Genomic DNA, 24,805 nt, shown 5'->3' on the forward strand with positions numbered 1-24,805 from the left:
ATTGAGAACCTGTGCAACTTAGTGAGACTCTATCTCAAAAAAAAAAAAAAAAAAAAAAAAAATGGAAGAGCAGCAGTTGTGGTGTCTCACATCTGTAATCCCAGCGGGCTGGGAGTCTGAGGCAGGAAGATCCTGAGTTCAAAGTCAGTCTCAGCAACTTAGCAAGACTCTAAGCAACACAGTGAGACCCTTTTCTCAAAAAAAAAAAAAAAAAAAAAAGATCTTGGGATGTAGGTCAGTGGTTACCTGGGTTCAATCTCTGGGCCTAAACAAAGGAAAAAAGAACTGGGAATATAACTCAGTGGAAAAGAGTCCCTGGATTCAATTCCCAGTACAAAATAATAATAATAATAAATCCTTGAATGAATTTCTTCTTCTATTTTCCTAAGATCAAAAGATACTATATCCTTAATTTTAAAAAGCAGGGGAATGAGCCTAGTGCTCTGTGATCCTCACATTTTAAATGCTTAAGAAATTATATGAGTTAAAAAACACTAATTAGGTTAAAAGCTTGTAGGCATAAGATTTTTAAAAATCTCTATATAAAGTGGGAGATTTCGGGTCTGGCTTTTTTCACTGTATTGGTCAGAGCTCTTTAAAAATTACATTTTATAAATTCAAATATCAACTCAAAAGCTTAGCAGTCATTATCTTAATATTGGTGAGAAGAGAACTATGCACCTTGTATGTACAGGTCTATTCTAGATTCCTGCAAGCCAAGAAATGGTATCTGGAATAGCCTGACACTGTGGCTTATTTGTAAAATGGCCTTTTTGGTGACTTTGGAATACACCTATACTTGAGCCATCACCTTCTTTACATGGCTCCGTGGGCTATTGCCTAGTGAGGTATTCACTATCGGGGTGACAAGGCTTCAGGCTTTCTGTGCGTGTCTGGTCATGCACCATCTTTGTGGTCTCAGAGGGCTTCTACTCAGGTGAGATGCCACCATCCTTAGGGTAAAATGCTGAAGGGCAAAACATATTCATTCCTCTGTGGTTCAGTTCCCACCCTAGGAGCCAATGGGTTGCTTCCTGGGGTTTTTGAATAGGGCTTCCTGTGATCTCAATACCTTGCCAAGACTAGATGAGGTTTGAGCTTTTATGCCTCAGACTGAATTTCATTTCTTTTAATTTATAATCAGGAATGTCCTCAAAATATGGCAGTTGTCTACTAGAGCAAACAGTGCCCACTGAAGAGGGTTGTTTCTCCTGAAGAAAAGGGCTGTGAACTAGTCCAGGTGACAATGGAAGAGGAAGGAGAGAGATCCAGGACCTTCACTGGGCTCCAGTATGCAGCATGTATGCTGCCCGAGACTGTCTGTCCTTGGACAGTAGTTCTCACGCTGGGGCCTGGAGCACTGTTAGCACACTCAGGAGGTCAGCAGAGGGGCCCGAGAACTTGCATCTCTGTCACTTTCTCTAATAGTGTTTATGCTGTTGACCTGGGAACCATAGTTGGAAACCAGTTATTCTTGGTCAGTGTTTTGCTCTTGGGCAACATATGCATAAGCAGAACTCATGGGGGTTCCCATGTGTCTCCTTGAAGATGAACCTGCCAGTGCAGAGAGTGGAAAAGACTAAGTTCCAGTCCTCAAGTCCCAAACCATTCCCAGGGAAACAGACTGTGTCCTTGCCTTTGCTGTTGCTTTATCACCATCTTCCTGTCAGTTGGGAACACCAGTCTCCTCTCAGCCCCTCATTCAGGGAATCCAACCTTTGAATCCAATGGCAGATGTCCTTCCCAAAGTCAGTCCTTTTCACTGTTTCCATCTTACCCCAGGTCTTGTTTTCATCCTTTCTTATATGGACTGGTCAGAAACTTTCTATTTGCATTTTGGCTCATCTCCCATCTCTCTCTCCCTTCCTCCCTGCTCCATGTGATGGGTTTCAGAAAACCCAGATCCCCTGTCTGGCCAGTCCTTGATGAGACCTCAGGTCCTGTGCAAGTCCTATGATGCAGTGGTTCTGTGATTCAACAGCAAGCTACCCCCTGCCCTGGCCATTGTCCTCCTTTGCTGTTCACCTGGCCTGCTATCCACACAGAATTCCTTTGACTTGGAGGTGTCCCCATTTCTCCCCACTTAGACAATATGCTGTCACCCTGCAGAGTCTAGCCTCAGATGTTGTGGGGTGATGAGAAGCTCAGATATTTTGCCATTTCAAGGAAAAGTAGGCTCCAGTCACACCTTCATCAGCCAGGACCACATGTGGAACTGGCCCTCCAGTGCCCACAGTGAGGGCTTCTGAGTGTCTGGAGCTATACAAAGAGAATGTCCATGTTGGGAGGGCAGAATGGGGTTAAGCACAAACCTAGGCCACAGAGTCCACCAGTTCTGTAGGGTTACTCCAGGGACACTGTACTGCATGCCGCCGAGGGATCCAGAGTCAACGAGCTCCCTGCACAAGCCAGGTATACTCACTTCCAGGAGCTCATATACTGGTTTCCACACAACTCCCTGGTGCTAGACATGGAGATGCCCCACTTTCAAGGGGGCCCTAGGAGGACCCTGAAGTCTGCTTCTGCCAATCCCTGTGATTTGTCCCTCCCCTCTTCCCTTCTCCAAAGGCAAAAACTTAAAAGCCTGGTTAAGTTGGCTTTAAGTTTATGTAAAATCAAGGTTATTTTAAAAGTGAAAGAACTAAGTCCAGAGGAGCAGGGGTATGGTGACCAGCACCTCTAAAGAGCTTGGAGCTTCATCATGAAGGGAAATATAGGAAAATTATAGATTCTACTGTGCCCCAGAAGTCACCCACTGTTAGGGTTATGAATTAAATTATGTCTCCACAAAGATATGTCGAAGTCCTACCTCTGGTACCTGTGAATGTAACCTCATTCTGGAATAGAGTATGTGTAGGTGTAATTAAGTCCTAATAAAATCATTAGGGTGGGTTCTAATCCAATGACAGTAAAGTATAGTTTGTCAAAACTATTCCATTTTCACTTCCAAGTGCTGAAGTAGAAAGACTCTACACCTCATGTATATATTTACATATATGTGTATATGTTTTCTTAAACATCAGTATTTATATCAGTGCATTTCACAATATCCAAGTTAAGGAACCAACTCAGGTGCCCATCAATAGATGAATGGATTAAGAAAATGTCACATATATATACACACAACAGAGTTTTACTAAGTCATAAAAAAGAATTAAATTATGGCATTTGCCAGTAAGTAGAGGGAAATGTTGAACATTATGCTAGGTGAAACAAATCAGACTCAGAAAAATCAAGGGTTGAATGTTTTCTCTTATATGCAGAAGCTGGAGCAAAGCAAGGTGGGGAAAGGTAGGGGGATCAGATATTGTTAGGATATAGGGAAGATCAGTGGAGTAGAAGATGGAGGTGGAGCAGGGGGAAAGAGGGACGGGTAAAGGGAGGAAATGCAGAATACATTTTATAAAGTGATCTTATGTGCATGTATAAAATAAACCACAGTGAATTCCATCTTTATATATATCTATAAAGCACCAGTTAAAAATAAATAGATAAATAAATAAAAGGGAGACCATTAGAGCAGGAAGAGCAGTAGGAAGAGGGAGGAGGGAAAGAGAAGGCACCAGGAACTGAAATGGAGCAAATTAATTCCATGCACGTCTGACTATGTCAAAATGAACCCAACTCTTATGTATAACTATAATGCACTGATAAAAGAATAAAAAAGAAAAAGTAGGGGCAAGTAGTATACATATTTATGAAGTAAATATAAATATTAAGAAGAAAAAAAAAGAACTTCTGTTTGCCCGTCAAGCCTATCAGGTGACCTGTGAGTATTTGGTGAACTAGCACTACTGCCAGTGATGTAGCATGTGAATTTATTTTTATTCCATACATTCTGACATTTGGAAAAGACACAAATATGTTTGGCCTATGTTAATGATGGAGTTCACTCACAGCAGCTTGTCTTCCCAGCACCCACATCCCAAGCATTCCACAGTCTCTCTATTCCTCGACTTCTTTGCTCCCAGCAGCACACACCATTGCGTTGCAGCCATCTGTGTTGAAACCAACCTCCCTTTTAAAGGGATCATTTGAGAGCAAACCTCACATTCCTTCTTGGTGCTTCCACGGAGTTGGCACTCTGAATTTGTTTTGTTGTTTGCATTTTTAGGAGAACAAATACCTAGAGTTGGCCTGTGAATTGCAGGGACTGTGCAGGGCCATGCAGTTCATAGCTCCGGGAGCCGGTGGGAGGGCGTGGTGGCTGACCTGTAAGGACTGAGTCCCATGAGGGCTGGGTCCCATGGGAAAGAGCAAGCATTCTGCCTGCATGTGGTGCTATCAGCAGCCCAGGACATGTGTCAGCCTGGAAGGAAATTCTCTTCCTCACTCACTGGGAAGCCACCTTGTTTCTCTTTCCTGTCCTATCCTCCCTTGGTGAGAGGAAGAGCAGTGGACCCAGCTCCATATAAACTCTGCATGAACTTAGCTCTGCTCAAGGCCAAATCTCCCTATCACATTAATGTCCGAAAGGGCCTCCTGCATGGGGACAGAGGCCTTCCCTAGAACACAGTTTCCACAAAGATCCATCTTAGAAAATAGGAAAAGTTCCTATTTTCTTCCTTCTCCATTTAAGTCATGAAATCCTCATATTTTTAATGGTTACTCAGGTTCTAAGTCTCAAGAGAAATATTTCTCCCTATGCCAGCCCCTCTCTCCCTCCCATTCCTTGGAGAAAATGCTCAGCAGGGACACCCCTTCTGCTGGTTTCCTTAAGAAATATCTTCTGTACTGCATATGGGGAATTCATATTCTTCTAAGTTCAAACCCTTTTTCCTGTATTTTCCTTATTTCACAATTCCTGTGTTTTCTTCTATTGTTCTTAATCCTCAAGAACAGCAAAGACATGTGCGGCTAACACCAATAGTCCTTGATCAAAGAAGTCAAATGGTGTGGCTGAAGCAGGGCCCAATCACTGACCCATTTCCACGTTATCTCTCTGACCTGTTCCTTTCCTAATTATTTTTTCCCTCAGTTTATCTTAAATTCCAGAATCACAGCTGGTCATTTCTTTGGTGCTGGTTAGACTCTGCATGACCAGCATCAGGGTAACAATCAACCAGGAGGAGACCCGACCAAGATTGCTAGTCACGCAAACTTCCTTGACTCTTATCTTGGTTCTTTCTCTATAAAAACCCAAAGCTGTTGTTACACTCTGAAGAAGGCTTAAGACCTGTCTTCTTGCTGCGACTACACTTGGAATACAGACTCCTTTACTACTTCACCATTACTTTTTCTATCAGATTTTTCCTGTGGGGTGAGTGACCAGGCCTGATCTGTTGGGACTCCCATGAGTCCAGGCCTTTGGCCAAGACTCAAGTAAGAGCTCAGGACACCCCTGACCTGGGGTCTGACACCATCCTGTGGGAAACCTGTCCCTGAGAAAGTCAGGGACCTCTACATGGACGAAGTGCAAATGCATTCCCGATGCCTTAACTCCTGACCTGCTGTTACCAATTTTTGACCCTAAAGGCTGTCCTTTTTTCCCTCACAGACCCATGGAACCAAGATTCTGTGCTAATGGAGCAGTAAGGGAGATTTTTATTCTTGGCCAAGAACTGGAGGTGGAAGACAAACTCGCAAATCAATTTCCCCTCCCTGGAACGCCCGGGCTTATAGGTATAAGGAAAAATAAATAAGGAGGGGGGTAGGCTATTAAGAGGGAGGCATATTCATGTATTTTATTATAATGAAGTTAGAGGATGTGTGGGGTCACTCTAGCAGCCATCTTATATCCAAATGGTTTTGTCCAATCCACCCAAAGGAGGACTTCTGGCCTTCAGGAATCCTGTCCTCAAAGACAATCAAGATTAGGGTGGGGTAAACTAGTTCACTCCAGCAGTATAAGCCCAGGGTAGGGTAACACTATTACTCAGTAGATGTGTGGTATATTATTGCTGCCCCCTCATACTCCAAACAATTTTATTAGTGACAGAAAACAGATGCATCATACAAAAAAACAGGATGCCTTTCCTATACCACCTTCACAATAAACTGAACGTGAAAATGTGACTGGTGGGGATCACCAGGAGAGACAAAAAGCAAAGTCCTGGGCCCTTAATCTGTTACTCATTAAAGCTGGGGTGTGTTTTTTCTTCCACCCCGACCCATGTTCTCTCAGCAGCTACAACAGCCCTACCTTATTTCAAGGCCAGGTTGTCTGCACAGACTGACTGTGCCAATGAAAGAAATATAGCAGTTGCTGGGAAAAAAGTGACCAGCTATTCCTCCAGGCCAGGATGTGGGACCACCCAAAAAATTCCCAAACTATAGCCACCTGTGCAACCTCTACACATGAATAAAAGTTTCCCCCTTTCTTTGTTCAGGAATTATCCTGATCTCTCTATCAGTGCTAGCTCCCCTGTCATTAACGTAAAATCCCCAATTAAACCTTTATCTCTGTTCATACTCCTTGACTTGGTTTCTTTTTGTTGTTACTGGCCCAGAAGTTCCCATCACTGGCATTATCCTACCACTGGCTTAGTATGACCCTGAGCCAACCATCCCCTACACCTCCCCTGGTTCTTCACCTGGGATACACATCATACCTAACTTGTTCGGAGGGCTGACTAAGGTCCTACCTAGCAGAAATTCCAGCAGTGCCTGGAATTAGGTATGTTTTAATAAATGTCACCTACAATAGCTGGATTGACCGCCAGCATTATGTTTATTCATTTATACTTTCATATGTGTTGAAGTGGGAGACTAGGGGTGTATGAGTCAGTTTTTTGTCACTATAACAAAATACCTCAGATAAACAACATAAAGGAGGAAAGGTTTACTTTGGTTCATGGTTTCAGAGGCTTAGTCCATGGTTACATCACCATGGCTCTATCACTTTCGGCCTTTTCAAAGACAGAACACCATGGCAGGGTACAGATGGTAGAAAAGAACTACTTACCTTATGTTGAGAAAGAGTCAAAGCAAGGGACCAGGAAGAAAAGACACACTTCAAGGGCACATAGCCAGTGACCTTCTTCCAGCTAGGCCCCACTCATAAAGTTTACACTATCTCTCAATAGCACCACAGGCTGGCAATCCTCCGTAGCACCAGGCCTTTGGGGGACTTTTGTGATCCAAACCATAACAGGGAGTACAAATTCTTTTCCCTACAAAGTCTTTGACCATTCAGAGCCAATAGCAATCAATACACCGGCATGCATTTTACTGTTATCTCAGTAAAAGTTTAGAAACTTTTTATGACTTTCATGAACCTTGAAGAAACCCCAGTAACTGCTGGGTCCCCGGGAAAATGACACAATAGGAGATGCTGAAGGAGACAGTAAGGAGTGTGGGCTGGCACATCCGGCAGTTGTGCATTTCATTGCTTTCTCACCAGTTAGCTCTGGGACCTCGAATAAGCAGATTCATTTTTCTCTCCCTCAATTTCTCCAGCTTTTCAAAGGGTCAATAACAGGTCCTACCTGACAAAGGAAGCAAGACATTTAAAATAAACAAACATTGCATCTTTCACAACCTGGGTCTAAGTATCAGAATGACACACTTTAGGATGTCCTGGGTCCTATACAGGACACAAACCTCCCTCCTGTTGGCTCATTACCCAACTCCTCATTTGAAATTACTAATGCTTTCTGTGGCCCCCACCCCCAGAGCTCTCTTCTAGCTCACTTAAGAATCCATGAGGGCAGAACTATTTCCTAGGGTCTGGTTGTCCCCAGATTCTCTTGGATATAGCTGCCCCTAAGCCCTGCAGGAGGTTTTTGCACACAGCCATCAGGACCCGCTGGCAGCCTGCTCTCACCTTTCCCAGGATAGACACATGTTGGGGCCTCCTTCAAGAGTAAAGGGCTTCATTTATCTTGCAAGCAGAGCAAGATCTTTACCCCAGCAAAGTTGCTTTGATGCAAATGAATACACAACACTATTGTTTGATTCTCATGTTAATTAATCTTTGCATCAGATCCCTGAGGCACAGATTTGCAATCCAGATCCATCGAATGCTATTTGATGGGTTCCTTCTTCACCAGGGCAGTGGAAGTGATGGCCTTTTTAGAAAGTCCTTCTGAAAATAGCTAAGAAAGAACATTTTTGTGAAAGAGACAGAGATGCAGGAGAATACAACAGTCTCAAAGGAGCCCAGGATTCAATCTGAGGTGAGTAATTTATGAGACAGAGGAGCATGACTGGGATAGACACACACCTGTCATCTCGCAGTGTAACCTCCACCCTCCTGAGCAATGTCTCATTCTAGGCTCTCCCAGCACCTGGACCAGCATTGCCCCTGTGGTGCACACTGTGACTGTTGCCCTCTGTCCCCACTGCCTTCTCCCTAAAGCAGTTACAAACACCAGTCAGCCCACCCTGGTGTTAGGAAAAGTCAGGTGTTTTCTAAAGAAGATGATTTGCTTTCTTCTTTCTTTAGAGACTGGGTTAGGTGAGTTGGGAGACTTGGGACTGGACTAGTTCCTGTCATAGCTATAAAGCAAGATTACCTCTGGTATTGTGTTCTCTTCCAGTTCACTTGCTCACCACTCTCGCACACACTCCTGCCAAGTGATCTCATCCCACCCAGGGTCTCTCACCAGAAGCCGAGCCGATGCTGGAATCATGTTCTTGGACCTCCAGAACTATTACTTAAATAAATCTCTTTTATTCACAAATTTCCCAGTTTCAGGCATCCTGTTACAGTAACAGAAAGCACACTAAGACATTAGCCCCTGTAAAACATAATCTGGGGGCTGGGGATATAGCTCAGTTGGTAGAGTGCCTCACATGCACAAGGCCCTGGGTTCAATCCCCAACACCACAAAAACAAACAAAAAACCAAACTGAGTACATTAGAAATGTGTACAATTGTTGACTTTACAGACCTTTTAAAATAATTCATCAATTATTGTAGGTTCTGATTTATATAAGGATATTAAACATCCCTATTTCCATGGTCTTCATTAAATCTGGTATTAATGCGCTAGAATGTTGCATACATATAATCCAGTTTAGTGCATTTAATCTTATTTAAGCCTCATGTCTCTGGGGAATCTGAACAGAGTTAAAAACCAGCACTCTTGAAAATGGTACGCACATAAAATATTGCCTACAATATCACAGTATTCTTGGAATTCTTAGCTCCAGTCCACGGATGTGAATTTGTCCAGTTACCCTGATGCTACTGTAATCATTCATTATGCAGGTGAGTAAGCTGAGGTCCAGGTTGGAGAAGAATCTGTCCACACAACTCAGTCAGTGTTGTCAGGAAGTTTCCTGACTCCCAATCTAATCATCTTCCCACGCTATGCCTGAATGGCCACCTTTATTCCTGTCTGCTGTATTCTCAAGATAAATGAACTGCATAAACAGAAGGCCATATTATCATCTTCAATGCAAGTTTATTACATTTATTGATCATGAAGAAAAACAAGTTCTCAGCCCGGTTTCCCCATTCAGCATTCATCTGCCACTCCTGAGCAGCATCTAACATCTCTGTGATTCAACTGAAGGGCTTTATTATCTTATTATTACAGTGCCACCCCCACTGAGTTGCATCCTCTGGTTAATCTGAGAGGGCCTGTTCTGTACCAAGCCTTGCTCAATTATCCAGCTCTTAGCTCTATTCAAGTGTATTTTCAGGGTGTTTTTCTTTCCACTCTCCAACTATCTTCGACATTTTCTGCTTTCCTGGGGCCATCTTTTTAATTTCAAAATGAGCCAGTTTCTGTTATTTATAACCCATCTTCCTGGCATCTGTCCAGAGTTTTCAGGATGGTGTTTCCTTGCAATGGTAAAGACTTAGATTAAGATTTTGAGGAAGGTCACTTTTAAAATTTTTTAATCGTCTCTGAAATATTTTTTCTCTGAAATGAATTCACCCTCTAAGCATCCAAGTCAGGCCATTAACTTTTTCTAAAACAAAGAAGGTTTCTTAAAATAAATCACTTATTCAATTACTTGTCTCCTGGTATCTTTGTTATTCATATTTCTTGTTTTTGCTCAGTCTTTGTTTGATGTGTGTAAAGATTTGCTTTCCATTGAGAGACATGACAGGTGATGATTGAATGCTTCACAAGAAACCCAACATGGCAGATCAGGATGCTCATACTACCAGCATTGACTCACTTTGAACTCATTTCCATGGGAAAGTCAGAGAGGAGTGAGTAATATTTTCCAAAGGCAAGGGGGTATGCAGAGCATGAAAGAAGACCCTCAGGAATGGAATCAGTGTTTGCACAGGTGTAACATTTAGTGGTAAGCTCTTGTATGACAAGGGTTGCTGAATCCTACCTTGCCCAAAAATGCAAGACTAGAACTTTGGTCCGCAGAATTTGATCATGGAGTCTTGGAGTCAAAAAAGAATTTAGGAGTCCTCCCATCCCCTAGAATCTTGAAGCCTCTCTAGAATTTATCTGCCAAGTGATAGGTCACTCAGGTAATGTTTGAACACTTTGGTATCTTTGACCTTCAGTGTGTTGGAATCACACTGGCACATAACAAATTAGCACTATGAACTGTGAAACAGACTGATAATCATAAAAGGAGAATGCTAGGGTTTGGATTTGTATGTGTGCCTCCCAAAGGTTGGAAACTTGGTCCCCAGTTTAGTGATTTATGTTAAGATGATTGAATTTTTGAGAGGTGGGACCTACTGGAAGGGAATTAGTTCATGGGGGTACCATTCTTAGAAAGGATTAATACCTAGTTCATGAAAAAGTTTGTTCGCAATAGAACAAATTGCTATGAAAAGAGCAAGCCTACCTCCTGAGTATCTTACTTCCTATCTCATTGTATGATCTCTTCTACACGCACTCCTGCCTTGATGCCATCTGCCATGTTTTGATGTGACCAGAAGACCCTCACCAAAGCCAAATTAATGCTGGTATCATGCCTTTGAACCTCTAAACTCTGGACCAAATTAACCTCTTTTCTTTGTAAAGTACATAGTCTCAAGTATTTCATGATAATACAGAGGGAATCTCTAATCCACCAAGACCAGAGGGAAGGAGGCAAGGATGGAAAGATTGTGAGTATGACTTCAGGCAAAGGGTTTGAAAATTGAGAGAATCAATCCCTGAATGTTTCTTTGGTGACTTCAGAGTCGGAGTTGACTCTGAGAATTGAGCCTGGTGTGTTAGTCAGCTTCTTGTTGCTATGACAAAAATACCTGGCAAGAACAATTTAAAGGAGGAAAAGTTTATTTTGGACTAACAGTTTCAGAAGTCCATGGTTGCCTAACACCATTGCTCTGGACCTGAGATTGTAATATAAAGCCGATACTCCGCCTCCCAACCACTTGTCAATCTGCGCTCTGCCCGCCTCCTACGTTATAGGAATTTCTGGCCTCCCAATCACTTGTCAATCTGTGCTCTGCCTGCCTCTTATGTTACAGGAATTTCCGGCTTAAGCTGCCGCCATTTTCCTGCTTCCCACGTTATGTCCTAACATGCTAGATAGCTATTGGTTCACCAGTCAGCTTGCAAGTATTCTCCTCCACTACTAGTTCCTTCCAGCCCGGGAGATTCCAATATCTGGAAGAAGCTACATGCCATCTTCCTCTTTTTTCCTTTCTTTTCATCCTGAGCGAACGTGTTAGTTGTCTGCATAATAAAGTCTCTTGCGTGAGACTTCATGTCTGCGGTGCGGTGCATTTTTTCTGGGAGCTATTGGTGAGCCGCAACTGAGACGAGCCAGTGGGCAGCAGTTCAGCGGGATCGCGCAGCAGTGGCTAGAATCGCCCACGGGTCCCAAGCTGCCTTATAGAGATGAGGCAGACTATCATGAGGAAGGGTATGGTGGAGGAAAGATACTCAGCTCATGGTAGCCAGGAAGCATAGAGAGAGAGAAAAGGAGCTGAGGACAGATACAGTCTCCAAGACCTCATCCCTACTGACCACTTCTTCTAACCACACCTGCTGGCTTATAGTTACTACCATCCAGTAATCTATTCAAACTATTACTCTAACAAATGAATTAATAATGGATGGGGTTTGCAACTCACATAATTCAATCTTTTAACTTCTGCAAGTTGCTGTATTTGCTTTGAAGCTTTGAGGAGGTACTCTAAATCATAAAACCTGGTTAATAGCAGGCTGAAGGAAGAAATGAATATTTTGAAATAAAAGAGGGGTCTGAATAAGAAAAGAAAAAGCAGTGAACAGATAGCTTTATGGATCCAGTTGGAGTTGGGTAAATTTTATTCTCTAATCTATACAGTTGTGGGATTTTCTCCAAAATTATTAACCATAGCTCAGAGTATGTATTTTCTTGGGATGGAAGGAGAATGATATCAGGGAGGAAAATGTACTTTCAAGTATTAATTTAAGTGATCAACCATGCAGTGTAGTCTAGATAAGAGAAGAAAGTCCTGGAGCTACTGAATATACTGAGATATTTAGTAACCAGATGCAATCACAGAACAAGACATTGAGAGAGAAAAAAGCCAGAAAGATAAATGATCCTTCAAAGAGTGTGCCTTGGTTTTATGATTTCTTAAGTGGAGCCATGCTGAGTGAGAATATGTCATGTTTTTATTTATCTTGCTCAGTGTAAGTATATTGGGCCTCTTTTATCAAAAGAACAACATTCCTATTTTTTTAACTTTATTTGTTTTGCCTTCTAAAAATTCCTGACATTGTTTGATATCTATTTGGAAAATAGTAACATCCAAAAGTTAGAGATCAAATATGTAGAAAATTGTCACCATAAAAACAGTAGTAATGTGTGGGTAAAGTCACTCCCCGTACTGAATGGAATTTTGAAGTAGTCACTTCCTCCTGAACCAAGGAAAAATAGAAACATATGATGTGACACCTGTCACCTCTCACTTGGATTAACAGGGGCATCCCAATAGCAATTAAATAAAAACAAGCAAATTAGATTCTTTGCTTCATATTCATCAAGAACAAACACAAAATTCAAAACACTGGAGTGAAACCCATATCTTCCTTCAGCGTCCTCTTTCCCATCTATCCAACAGGGTTGAGTATGTGCTATGTGCCAAGAATGGCCCTTCCCTTCTGCTGACCCAAGGCCTGGAGCTGACTTTTAGATTGTGCCTAAGGTTGCCCTGACTGGGTGCCATAGTCACTATGGGGAAGCAACTTCTGTCAAGCATTGCTCTGTTCCTGGTCCACAGCAGTGCAGATTCCACATATGCTCTCAGACTTTTCTAAATCCTGCTATTGTTTGCTCTTGAGGACCTGCCCATATTTTCTGGAGCCTAATACTGAACAATTTAAGTTAAATCTATATGTTGAAGAAAAACCTGTCTTTCTTGTCAAATTTCAGGCATCCTTGAAAAGTTAGGCCTAGACTGCTGCAGGGAGTGCTTTTCTCCCAAGGGTAAATTCATTTCCCACACAAACATAATCATGGCTAGACACAGTTCTTTTACAGAAAACCTGTCTGAATGGGTCTCTATTCTTGAACCCAGCTTTAAGCTCCAGTGTATTGAGTCATCTTGATATAAAGATCCTCTTCAGAGCTAACATGAGAACTGTGTTGCTATGAAACTTGTTGAAAACGAGAACTCACCTGTTTTATTTGTTAGTAATGACCTGGGAAAAGACTGATCTAGGATGTTAAGAAAATTTCCAAATGTTCTAGACCACTTGCATGTGTTATATCTTTAGGGTCTCAGTCTTGGTCCTTTGCAGAAGAAGCAAATGCAGCGGCTCAAAGACCTCAGCTTGCAGTTTGGGCAGGACTGCATGAACATAGCTCATTTCTGTTCCTATCACCTTAGTTGGTACAGGTTAAAAACTGGGGTCCTCCCTCACAAGTCTAGTAACTGATGTTGGCTATTGGTTGGAATCTCTGCTGGGATGTCTTTCAGAACATCTCCAAATGGCCTCTCCATGCTTAGGCTTCCTTGCAGCATGGTGGCTGGATTCTAAGGGTGGAGAGAGAGAGAGAGAGAGAGAGAGAGAGAGCTATGTCACCTTTTATAACTAGCTCCAGTAGTCATGTGGCATCAGCTCTGCTGCATTCTATTTAAAGCAGTCATAAAATTCCACCTAGTTTTTGATTTGTTTTACTTTTCTTTGCTTTATGTTAGCGCTGGGAATTGAACACACCCACCTAGTTTGGTGGGGGGGGCATAGACTCCACCTTTTCATAGGGGTGAGGTAAGGTTCTAGAAGAGGAAATGGACCCAGAAATTTGGTTGAGGTCACTTAGAAAATACAAATAATGTGAGGTCACATTAACACAATGTGAAATAACCCTTGATCAATGGGGAGCAAAAACAAAGTGAAATCATTTGTTCCTTTCTTCTCTTGGAAGAATCATCTTGAGAAATAAATTGAGTGACATAACCCTGTAGTGTCGGGGTTTCCGGGACCCCCAGCCTTTGGACATGGTCAAGATGGCGCCTGACGCTGAGCCAAAAGCGGCCAGCTATACAGTAAACAACCAGCAAATTCCAATGATTGGCTAGTTAACGATGTGATTAGAGCATGCCCCCCTCGTGTACCTATCCTAGGCTTGCAGCTGTCCGCATTTACCTCGTGTACTCTCCCCTGATTGGTTGAAGTGTATATAAGCCTGGTGGGTGGGAGAGTAGGGGGCGGAAGAAGAGGCAGAAGCGGAAGAAGCGGCGGAGGTGGAGGCTGGAAGCTGGGAGAGCGCGGAAGCTGGAAGAAGCTGGGAGAAGGGAAGCTGGGAGTGCGCGGAAGCTAGGAGTAAGAGAAGTGTAGGAGAGGGACTGTGCACAATAAACTTCCAAAGCTTCAGACATTTGTCGTGTCTCTCTCTGTGGGCAGAGGGAACGCGATAACTGGTGCCGAAACCCGGGACATGAAGGAAAGATGAAGGCCTTATAAAAGAAAACAAGGTAAGATATTTGAAAAAATTTTTTTTTGTATACAAGTTAAACCGGTTATAAAAAAGTTAAAGGGTGTCAGGATGCGCCATCGGCGGTCCTGGGGACACGCGGAATGCGGTCTGGTTGAAAGGTATCGGGATCCTGACGCGTAGAACGCGGGTTGAACGGTATCGGGACGCGCCATCAGCAGTCCTGATGCGTGGAACGCGGGTTGAAAGGTATCGGGATACGCCGACGGCGGTCCTGACGCGTGGAACGCGGTCTAATTAAAGTGAAAGTAGAAACACGTTTGAAGCGGTCCAATTAGGTAGTACGTGAAAAGCCGCTATAAAAATTCTAATGCGCACTTGATAGTTTTCCTTTCAGTAATCTCGTTGCTCCTGGCAGCTAGGCCACTGTTTGTTATTGTAACTGCCATAACTAAAGCTATTCAAATTAGTAACAATGGGGTCTGAATGCAGCAACCCCTCAGGGAACTATTAAAAAACCATGAGACGCCATTATTCAGTATGCAGCAACCCCTCAGGGAGAAACACTGGGGAAGGACTAGAAAATAAGGAAACCACTGTATGATCATATGTTCAAACCCTAGTAGAAATAAGCCCAGGGTTTATAGAAGAAAAGCTGCTCAGTGTGCCACAAGGGGGATCTTCATGAACAGGATTTAATAGTAACAGAAAAGAACTCTTAAAGAGAATGAAGTGAGGAAAAATTGAGTGGTGGTGACCTAGAAAATAATTGCTCAAAAAATCTAAGAACAAGGGAAAAAAGGGAACTAAGTCTAACATAAAGAACCCCCGAAAGGAATAAACAAGTGGTAGTGAAAACTTAAGAACAAGGGAAAAAGGTAGGAGAAACCTAAGCCTAATAGAAAGAGCTTCAAAATTTGTAGAACCTGCCCGTATTTGAGGAGCAAATGGAGATACCATCAACCATTAGAAAAACTTTAAAGAGGCAGTTAAGACTATTTGGAAACAGGTATGCAGAGCAGTGTTATCTGGAGGACAATGTCTAATTGGAGAAGCTCAGTAGCAAGAAATAGCTGTTGAAACTGCTTGCAGAAACATAGTGGCAAGGTTTCCCGAAAGAAATGTTGAGATGAGAAGGCCAATACGTTTCAATAGATGCACAAAATCAGCAGCAAGGAGATAATGCCCTAACAAAAGATAAGAGATAACTATAGTAAAATCTGTTACACCTTATGCCCCAGGGCTATGTCCAAGATGCAGAAGAGGAAGTCATTGGAATAGTGCCTGTCAGCCTATTAGAGATAGGGAGGATAATTTCCTAGGGTTGAATCCTGAACTTCAAAAAAACGGGAGACAGGGCCCTCCCCAGGGCCCGCAACAAATATACGGGGTAATTCAACAAGTTCCCCGACGGTGGTATCCTCCCACAGAGGAGGGGAGCGCAGAGCCACCTCAGGAAGTGCCGGATTGGACATCTGTGCCACCTCCAGACTCATACTAACCCCAGATATGGGGGTGCAGATGATTGATACTGATTGGCATAAAAAAATCCCACAGAACAGTGTAGGACTATTACTAGGTAGAGGTTCCTCAACACTAAAAGGACTTATAGTACACCCAGGGGTTATTGATCCTGATTTCACTGGACAAATAAAAGCCTTGGTCTCTTCACCAAAAGGAATTACGGTCATCTCTCCAGGGTATCGCATTGCACAAATGCTTATATTGCCCAGTCGACATTCTTTGTGGCCCAGTGAAAATACAAATAAAAGACAAGGAGGTTTTGGATCAACAGGAACCACTTTAATAAACCTTACTATGGATATGGGACAGAGGCCCCTCCTAAAATTAAAAGTGGGAAATATGGAATTTACAGTTTTATTAGATACGGGAGCAGACAAAAGTATTATCAGCGCAATGGTCTGGCCAAAGCACTGGCCATTGATCACAGCAGCTCAGAGCTTGAGAGGCTTAGGAGTAGCAGAAAGCCCCAATCAAAGTGCTTCCTCGTTGTCGTGGAAAGATACAGAGGGACACACAGGAATATTTCAGCCATATGTCTGTAATGTTCCTATTAGCCTATGGGTACGAGACGTCCTGCAGCAAATGGATATGAAACTCACCACTGATCAGATTTACCAAGGGACTCCTGTAAGAAATATGTTACAAAATATGAACTATGATGATAAAAAAGGATTAGGAAGACATAGTCAAGGATCTACCCAACCACTGCCTTTACTTCCACCAAAAAATGATTCTCATGGATTGGGTTTTTCCTAGGGGCCACTGATAAACCATCAATCCCTATAATATGGAAAGATGATAAGCCTCACTGGATTCCACAGTGGCCCCTAACAAAAGAAAAGCTAGAGGCAGCTCATAAGTTAGTACAAGAGCAGGTACAAGCAGGTCATTTACAACATTCTACTTCTCCTTGGAATACTCCAATATTCTTAACAAAGAAAAAAATCAGGAAAATGGAGGTTATTACATGATTTAAGAGCCATAAACGAACAAATGTACCCTATGGGACCCATCCAATGTGGACTCCCTCTTGTCACTGCACTACCAAAAAATTGGCCTACTATTATTTGGATTTAAAAGATTGCTTTTTCTCTATACCCTTACACAAAAATGATTGTTGGAGATTTGCTTTTACTTTGCCCTCTCTTAATCACACTCAGCCTGAACAGAGATTCGAATGGACCGTGTTGCCTCAAGGTATGGCTAACAGTCCTACTATATGTCAAATATACGTAGATAAAGCATTAACAACTACTAGACAAAAGTTTAAGAGATTGTTGATTTATCATTATATGGATGACATACTTATTTGCCATCCAGAAAAAGAAGTTTTGTTAGAAGCATTACAATTTATAACTCAAGCATTAGAAAAGAGAGGACTAATGATAGCCCCTGAAAAATTACAATTAGAGGAGATCCAAGAATATCTGGGTACAAGGCTCACTGCTACTACAGTCAGACCAACAAAGTTGACCATCAGGACAGATCAATTGAACACCTTGAACGATTTTCAGAAACTCTTAGGTGACATTAACTGGATCAGATCCTATTTAAAATTATCCACAGGGGAATTAAAACCTTTATTTGATATATTAAAAGGTAATCCTGACTTGAATTCCCCTAGGAAACTTACTCCTGAAGCACGGATATCCTTACAGCTAGTAGAGAATAGACTTCAGCAGTGTTACGTTGATCGTTGTGATCCTACTCAACCATTAAGTTTAATCATAATCTCAGAAAAGCATACCCCTTTTGGCATAGTTTGGCAAGGAGGACCTCTGCAAAGTATAAATCTCCCTAGCTCTCCGGCTAAAACATTGCAATCATATCCCCAAGCTATTGCTCAGGTAATATTCAAGGGAATAGAATCTTGCATTACTGTTTTTGGAATCCATCCGTCTATTATTATAACTCCTTATTCCACTCAGCAAATTAAATGGCTAATTAATAATGATGATGATTGGTCAGTATTATATTGTTCCACTTCAGCTCAGTTCGATAACCATTATCCCCAACATCCCTGGATTCAATTCTGTAAAAATACTCCCATAGTTTTTCCAAAAGTGACTAGTGTCCAGCCTCTTAAAGACTGTGTAACCATTTTTACTGATGGCTCCAAAAATGGAGTAGGTGCAGTACTTATCAGTAAACAACTTCACACCATAATAGTTCCACCCAACTCCGCACAGGTTACTGAACTTGCAGCTGTAATATTAGCCTTTAAATTAGCAGATAATCAGCCATTCAATCTTCTATCCGATAGCTTATATATCGTTAACGCTTTACAGGTTCTTGAAACGGTACCCCATATTTCTTCCATGTCCACGGTAGCTTCTTATTTTACTACGCTACAAAACCTTATCCTACAGCGTAAACATCTATTCTATGTAGGACATATTAGAGCTCATTCTAATTTACCAGGACCTTTGGCCAATGCTAATGACTTGGTAGATATGGCCACCTAAATCAATTTTTGTTTTTTCCATAGAGGAACAAGCAAAACTCTTTCATGAAAAATTTCATGTAAATTCCACTACTTTGAGCAGAAAATTTCCTATATCTAAATGTATGGCTCGACAAATAGTAAAAAAATTGTCAACATTGTGCTCCTTTAATCCCAGTACAATCCTTTGGAGTTAACCCCAGGGGACTGCTGCCTGGTCATATTTGGCAGATGGATGTAACCCATATTTCTGAATTTGGTACTGTTAAGTATGTACATGTGTCAGTAGACACTGCTTCAGGGGTCATTATGGCTTCCGCTCATTCTGGAGAAAAGGTAAAAGATGTCATTCAACACTGCCTACAAGCATTTGCTGGCTGGGGCATACCTAAAGTTATTAAAACAGATAATGGTCCTGCTTATACTTCCAAAAGCTTCCGGTTGTTTTTACAAACATTTAACATCCAATTAGTCACTGGCATCCCCTATAATCCTCAGGGACAGGGCATTGTGGAAAGAGCACATCTTACTTTAAAAAATTGTTTAAATAAACAAAAAGGGGGAATAGGAGCCTCTTACAAGTCTCCTAAAGATAAACTTAATTTAGTTCTTTTCATTCTAAATTTCTTAATTCTGGATAGGGACGGCCATTCTGCAGCTGATCGACATTATAATCCCCATAATACTCCTCAAGTATGGGCAAAATGGAAAGATATCCTGACAGGTTGTTGGAAAGGACCGGATCCAGTCCTTCGTTGGGTCCGAGGGTCTGTTTGTATTTTCCCACAGGATCAACAGACTCCAGTCTGGATTCCAGAAAGGCTAATCAGAGTTTTACAGCATGCAAGTGATGCTGCTCCTCCTCACAATGGCGAGTCTGAGCCTTCCTCCAATAACAAAAACTCAGACGGAAAGGCAAACCCGGAACCTATGGGCCATTGTTAGCCTGGCCATATTTTTCACTTCTAACTAACACATTTTTTATTCTTCCTTTTCTTGCTTTTCACCAATTCCTCTACAAGCCTGTTAATTCTATTGATGATTTTTCAGGTCGTGCTGCTTTTGGTGACAAGGATATTTCTAGCCTTTCTTTGCTTTAACAGGAGGAATTTCTGCACTTTGCCGTTGGAATCATACTACAAATCAGATCCAGAGTAGAGCAACTCGTTCTGCTGACCCTAGCTGTAATATTGCTTTTCCTCCCACGTCAGCTTGTGTATTTCCTCCCTTTTTATGTTTCTACCAACTAACATTTCTAATAACACCTCTTAACTGTTCACTAACCATGTGCTATCTTTCACAATACTGGAATGGTTCTTTTGCCACCCGTGCAATTTGCACATTTCTATCTTCCTACCAGTCCTAGTTTCTGTTGCAGATATAGAATTGCCAGTGCTATTATCAAGAAACAGAAGAGGCCTTGACATTGCAACAGCCGCGATCATTGCCACCACAGTCCTTGCAGTAGCAGCATTGACACAACCATAACAACGATCACTTGGTCGAAGATACAGCTGCAGCCTTATAGACCATAGAGACTCTATCAGAGAATGGACTCATTATAAGAACAAGTGGATACCTTGCAAGAACTTTTGGGACTGGGATGCGTTTATTCCCTGAGAGCTGTTTTGTGTTGCCCATATTGTAACTCCATTGGGATGTATATTGTTTCTGTACTTAATATGGCTATATGGTTTTTCTTCTGTTTATAGATTTGTCAAACAGCGGGCAAGCTTAGGAGCTATGGTGGTATTCCTCTGCCTTGGCCTCCTTCTCTTCATTCGTTTTGGCATGCATCTACGAGCTAGCCAATAGAGAGATCAAATTATCTTTCATCAGGCCATGACCGCCCTAAAGGCCGACAGCCCCCCATTAGTATGGCTCTTGATGCTGGACCGGTAGTCAAAGATGGGTAATGAAGGAGGTGGCTGTGTACCAACCTAAGACAGGAGCTGCAGCATGCTCTGCAGACTCTGATGACGGGTAAGGACATATGCTGACCACTCAGCCTAAGACAGACACGGTCCCGAGCCTTAGTTTAATAGTAAAGAAGGGGGATATGTCGGGGTTTCCGGGACCCCCAGCCTTTGGACATGGTCAAGATGGCGCCTGATGCTGAGCCAAAAGCGGCCAGCTATACAGTAAACAACCAGCGAATTCCAATGATTGACTAGTTAACGATGTGATTAGAGCATGCCCCCCTCGTGTACCTATCCTAGGCTTGCAGCTGTCCGCATTTACCTCGTGTACTCTCCCCTGATTGGTTGAAGTGTATATAAGCCTGGTGGGTGGGAGAGTAGGGGGCGGAAGAAGAGGCAGAAGCGGAAAAAGCGGCGGAGGTGGAGGCTGGAAGCTGGGAGAGCGCGGAAGCTGGAAGAAGCTGGGAGAAGGGAAGCTGGGCGTGCGCGGAAGCTAGGAGTAAGAGAAGTGTAGGAGAGGGACTGTGCACAATAAACTTCCAAAGCTTCAGACATTTGTCGTGTCTCTCTCTGCGGGCAGAGGGAATGCGATACTGTAGTAGTTACCAACTGCATAATGAGTCATGACATTCCATACCCAGTATTTCTGCCATTTGATTCTGTACCCTAAATGCCCACCTCAGATAAACTGGTCACACATAAGCCTTTGATTCAGACATTGCTTCCTGAGGAGCAATTAGTACCAGAGGCAAGTAGTACCAGAGGTGGACCTAGAAAACAGTGTCAGGATTAATTTCTGAGGCTGGATATGTCTTCATCCAGATGTGCCTAATGGTCCTGTTCATGATTATAGGGTTATTATGACAACTTTGACAGGAAGTGGCATCAATTAGGAAAGATATCCCCAATGGTTGATTAACAAAGTGCAGATGGAGGGAGGAGTAATGGGCTTATTGTCTGGGACAGGAGAGCAATTTGGGGATAGGATAATGATAAAATTTGTGTAGTCCTTTAGCGTTTTGAAATTAGGTTGGTAAACTTGGAAAATATATGCTCAGATATCCCAACTGTCAACTCCAGGCATTTTTTTGAAGGCCTGAGGGCTCGTTTCCTGTATTTCAGGGTACAAGGCCCATGTTTCTCCTGTGTTAAGTAAGAATCCTTATAGGGAAGGACATAAACCTTAAATGTGAAAATTTGCACAAAGGACCTTTGTGCAAGTGATCCTTGAAATCTAAGATTGAGAGTTCCCTGAATCTTTCACACTGACAGATGCAGTCCCCTTGGCTCTGTCAGAAGAAAACAGCCTTCCTTATTTTGCAGTGGAAAGTGAGGATTTATCAACATGTCATTCTCACATATGGGTCAGCATTGACATTCAATCAGGGGCTCTGAAGTCAGTCCTAGCAATCTGCTCAGACAGCTCCTTGAATCTCAGATGCCAGGATGAGCACAGATAGGAAGTAGAGATGTCGAAGCTACACTGACAAGAAGTGAGGAAAGCCTAAGACAGCCCAGGAAAGCTCACAGAAAATGCTTTTCACTGAGCAACAGCAGAGCCAGAGAGCAGACCCTGACTTGTGGTGATGGTGACTGTTCTCAGAGCCTGGTGTACACAGGGAAAGATGCTTCCATTGGACCAGCTGGACAGAAATGTGGTGTATCCAAGGTCAGAGACAAGAAGGAAATGACTGTCAGAGGCAAGGAGAAAATAATTTACCATAATTAGTGGCAAGACCAGCAAAACAATCAGGGACTTGACTTACAAAGGCCACGGTTGAAGACTCACAGGGGATAGGAAGGTAATTTACTTGCCCATTGTTCCATGGATCACTTCACTGACCCATAATCCAGTACTGACAAGAAGGACAGGTGGGGAAGGACCCACAGTGCCATCCCAATCACAGGTGACACATGTTCTTGCAGTTAGTCTCCACATGCACCCAGAAAGGGGAAGCCCTGGAAATTTCAAAGGCTGTTGAATGTGGAGGACCTGAAATGTCCTGCTCCCCTGTGGAGGTGGGCTCATGGAGGTCAGGTGACAAGTGGACACCTGATTTGAACTCACCTCATGTGGGTCCTGCTAGGTACAGGGCTGGCAGAATCTATGATCGTCCCACTGTCCTGTGATGGTAAAGTCATAATAGTAAGAAAGATGAAATCAAAACACTAATATTACCCCTGAGTTTTCCTCCAGAGGTTTTAGTTCAATCTCCTGAGGTACAGATGGGAGCAGGAGGTTTGGTAGGGTTTGTTATCAAGAATGCTTCTGGAGTCAAGGAGTGAGGAAGCAGGATTTTGCAGAGAGAAATGTTGAACTGTGGTCCAGTTGGGACTGAGGCCTTTACTGACCCTGTGGGGAGCTCAGAGCTAACTTGGTGTTCATGGAATCAAAGGACCTGCCTTATAAGCCTGCACTGAGGAGGCATTGGATGTAGGGCACCCTCAGAGAGGGACATGCCTCTGAGCAAGATGGCTCACCTATACTGAGGTCAGTTTCCAAAGGCCTACTTAGTGAACCATGTAACCAACACTCCTACTATTGAGTTCTGTCCTGAAGGGCATCTAAGTGACATCCAGAAATTCTGTGATTCACAGGAAGTTCTGAGGGACATGCAGACAGGCAGACTGTGATCCCAAACCCAGTGTACAGGCCATGGTAATTTGACCCTCTGATGTCCTTCAACTCATCCTTGAGCTTCTAGAATGGACTAGCCAGACATGTAATTGTGGCTGTGGTCCACTCTGATGCCCAGCAAATGGTAGCTATTTATTACTAAATTGTTTTATTGTTATAACTCATATAGGAACCCACAAGTGAGAGAACAAGGAAACTGGAGCAGGTTCCCACCAGTTGCAGCAGATCAGGCAGGTGTACTATGCCTGCACTGCAATGCGGCTGAGAGGGCGGGTGTTCCCCGCTTCCACTTGCCAGAGCTCTCTAGAAGCACACTCACGCATGTAGATGCAACGCACACACACACATGCACACACACAAACACACACACACACACTCTTCTCTTTTACTGTTATACCTCTGTCAAAAACCGTCTAAGGAAAATAAATGTTAAAAGCCCTTGAATGTTTGGTGATGTGCCAGAGTGACTGTTGGGAATTGGGGTCGTCTCTTTCCCAGCACCTTTGCTATATCCATGATTGTGGCTGCACTGGAGAACATAGCCTCAGATGGCTCTGGAAATTCTTTAGACCTTAAGTGGGATCTGGAGGCCATTCTCAGAGCAGACAGTCCTGAGAGGGCTTGATGGAGTCACCTGTCTACATCTGCCATCCATCTTCTTTGTGCTTCTCTCTCTCTGCCTCTCTTCCTTTAGTCCCATAGCAAAGGGCTGCATGTGGTAGGTGAGGTGGGGTCTACACAGACTCCTCACCCTCACCGTTGAACAGGAGGCAACAACACATGTGGCTCTCTGCCTGGAGTCTTTCTCCTGAGTAGGGTCCAGAGCAGCACAGAAGTTCCAGGGGAATTAACCACCTTGGAAACAGACCTCAGGGAGTGATTGTTAGGGGTGGTTAGGTTAACTCAGGGGCACATTCCACACCATCTCCTGGGATCCCATTGAAATAGAGCCCAGCTACCGAATGATATCCTCCAGTGAGCATACATTCTCTGGGCCATTTTCCTCTTCCTCCTCCCCTACATTCTCTTCCTGACCCTGTGCATGTGTGTCCTGGGGGCATTTCCCAAAGGAAACTCTAGTCTCTTATCCTTATCTAAGTTTCTGCTTCTAGGGAGTCCAACCAAGGTTGGTGTGTTTGAGACAAATGGTTGCATTAATATTGGTCTTTCTTTCAAGAAAGTTAAAGCGTAGGAAAAAGATAAGAGTGTGTAGATGTATGTCCAATTAAAACCCATCATTATGTATAATTACAATGCACCACCAATAAACATAAGAAAAAAAAAACAGTGTCTAAAAGGAAAAATAAATAACCACATTATTGTTATCCAGGATTCTTTCAAATGAGAAAAAAAATAAGCACTATAAACTGAGTTTGCCTTACAAACATGAAATAATGGCCCACCTTGAGTGCCAGTATAGGATAGGTTTCAAAAACATGCCATGCCTTTGAATAAACTAGATTCTCACAGAAGCCAGAACAAGTAATACGAATGTTACTCAACCCATTTCTCAGATGAAGATCAGTGTACTTA

The sequence above is a fragment of the Sciurus carolinensis genome, chromosome 2 (assembly GCF_902686445.1).
Source record: "Sciurus carolinensis chromosome 2, mSciCar1.2, whole genome shotgun sequence".
Classification (NCBI taxonomy): Eukaryota; Metazoa; Chordata; class Mammalia; order Rodentia; family Sciuridae; genus Sciurus; species Sciurus carolinensis.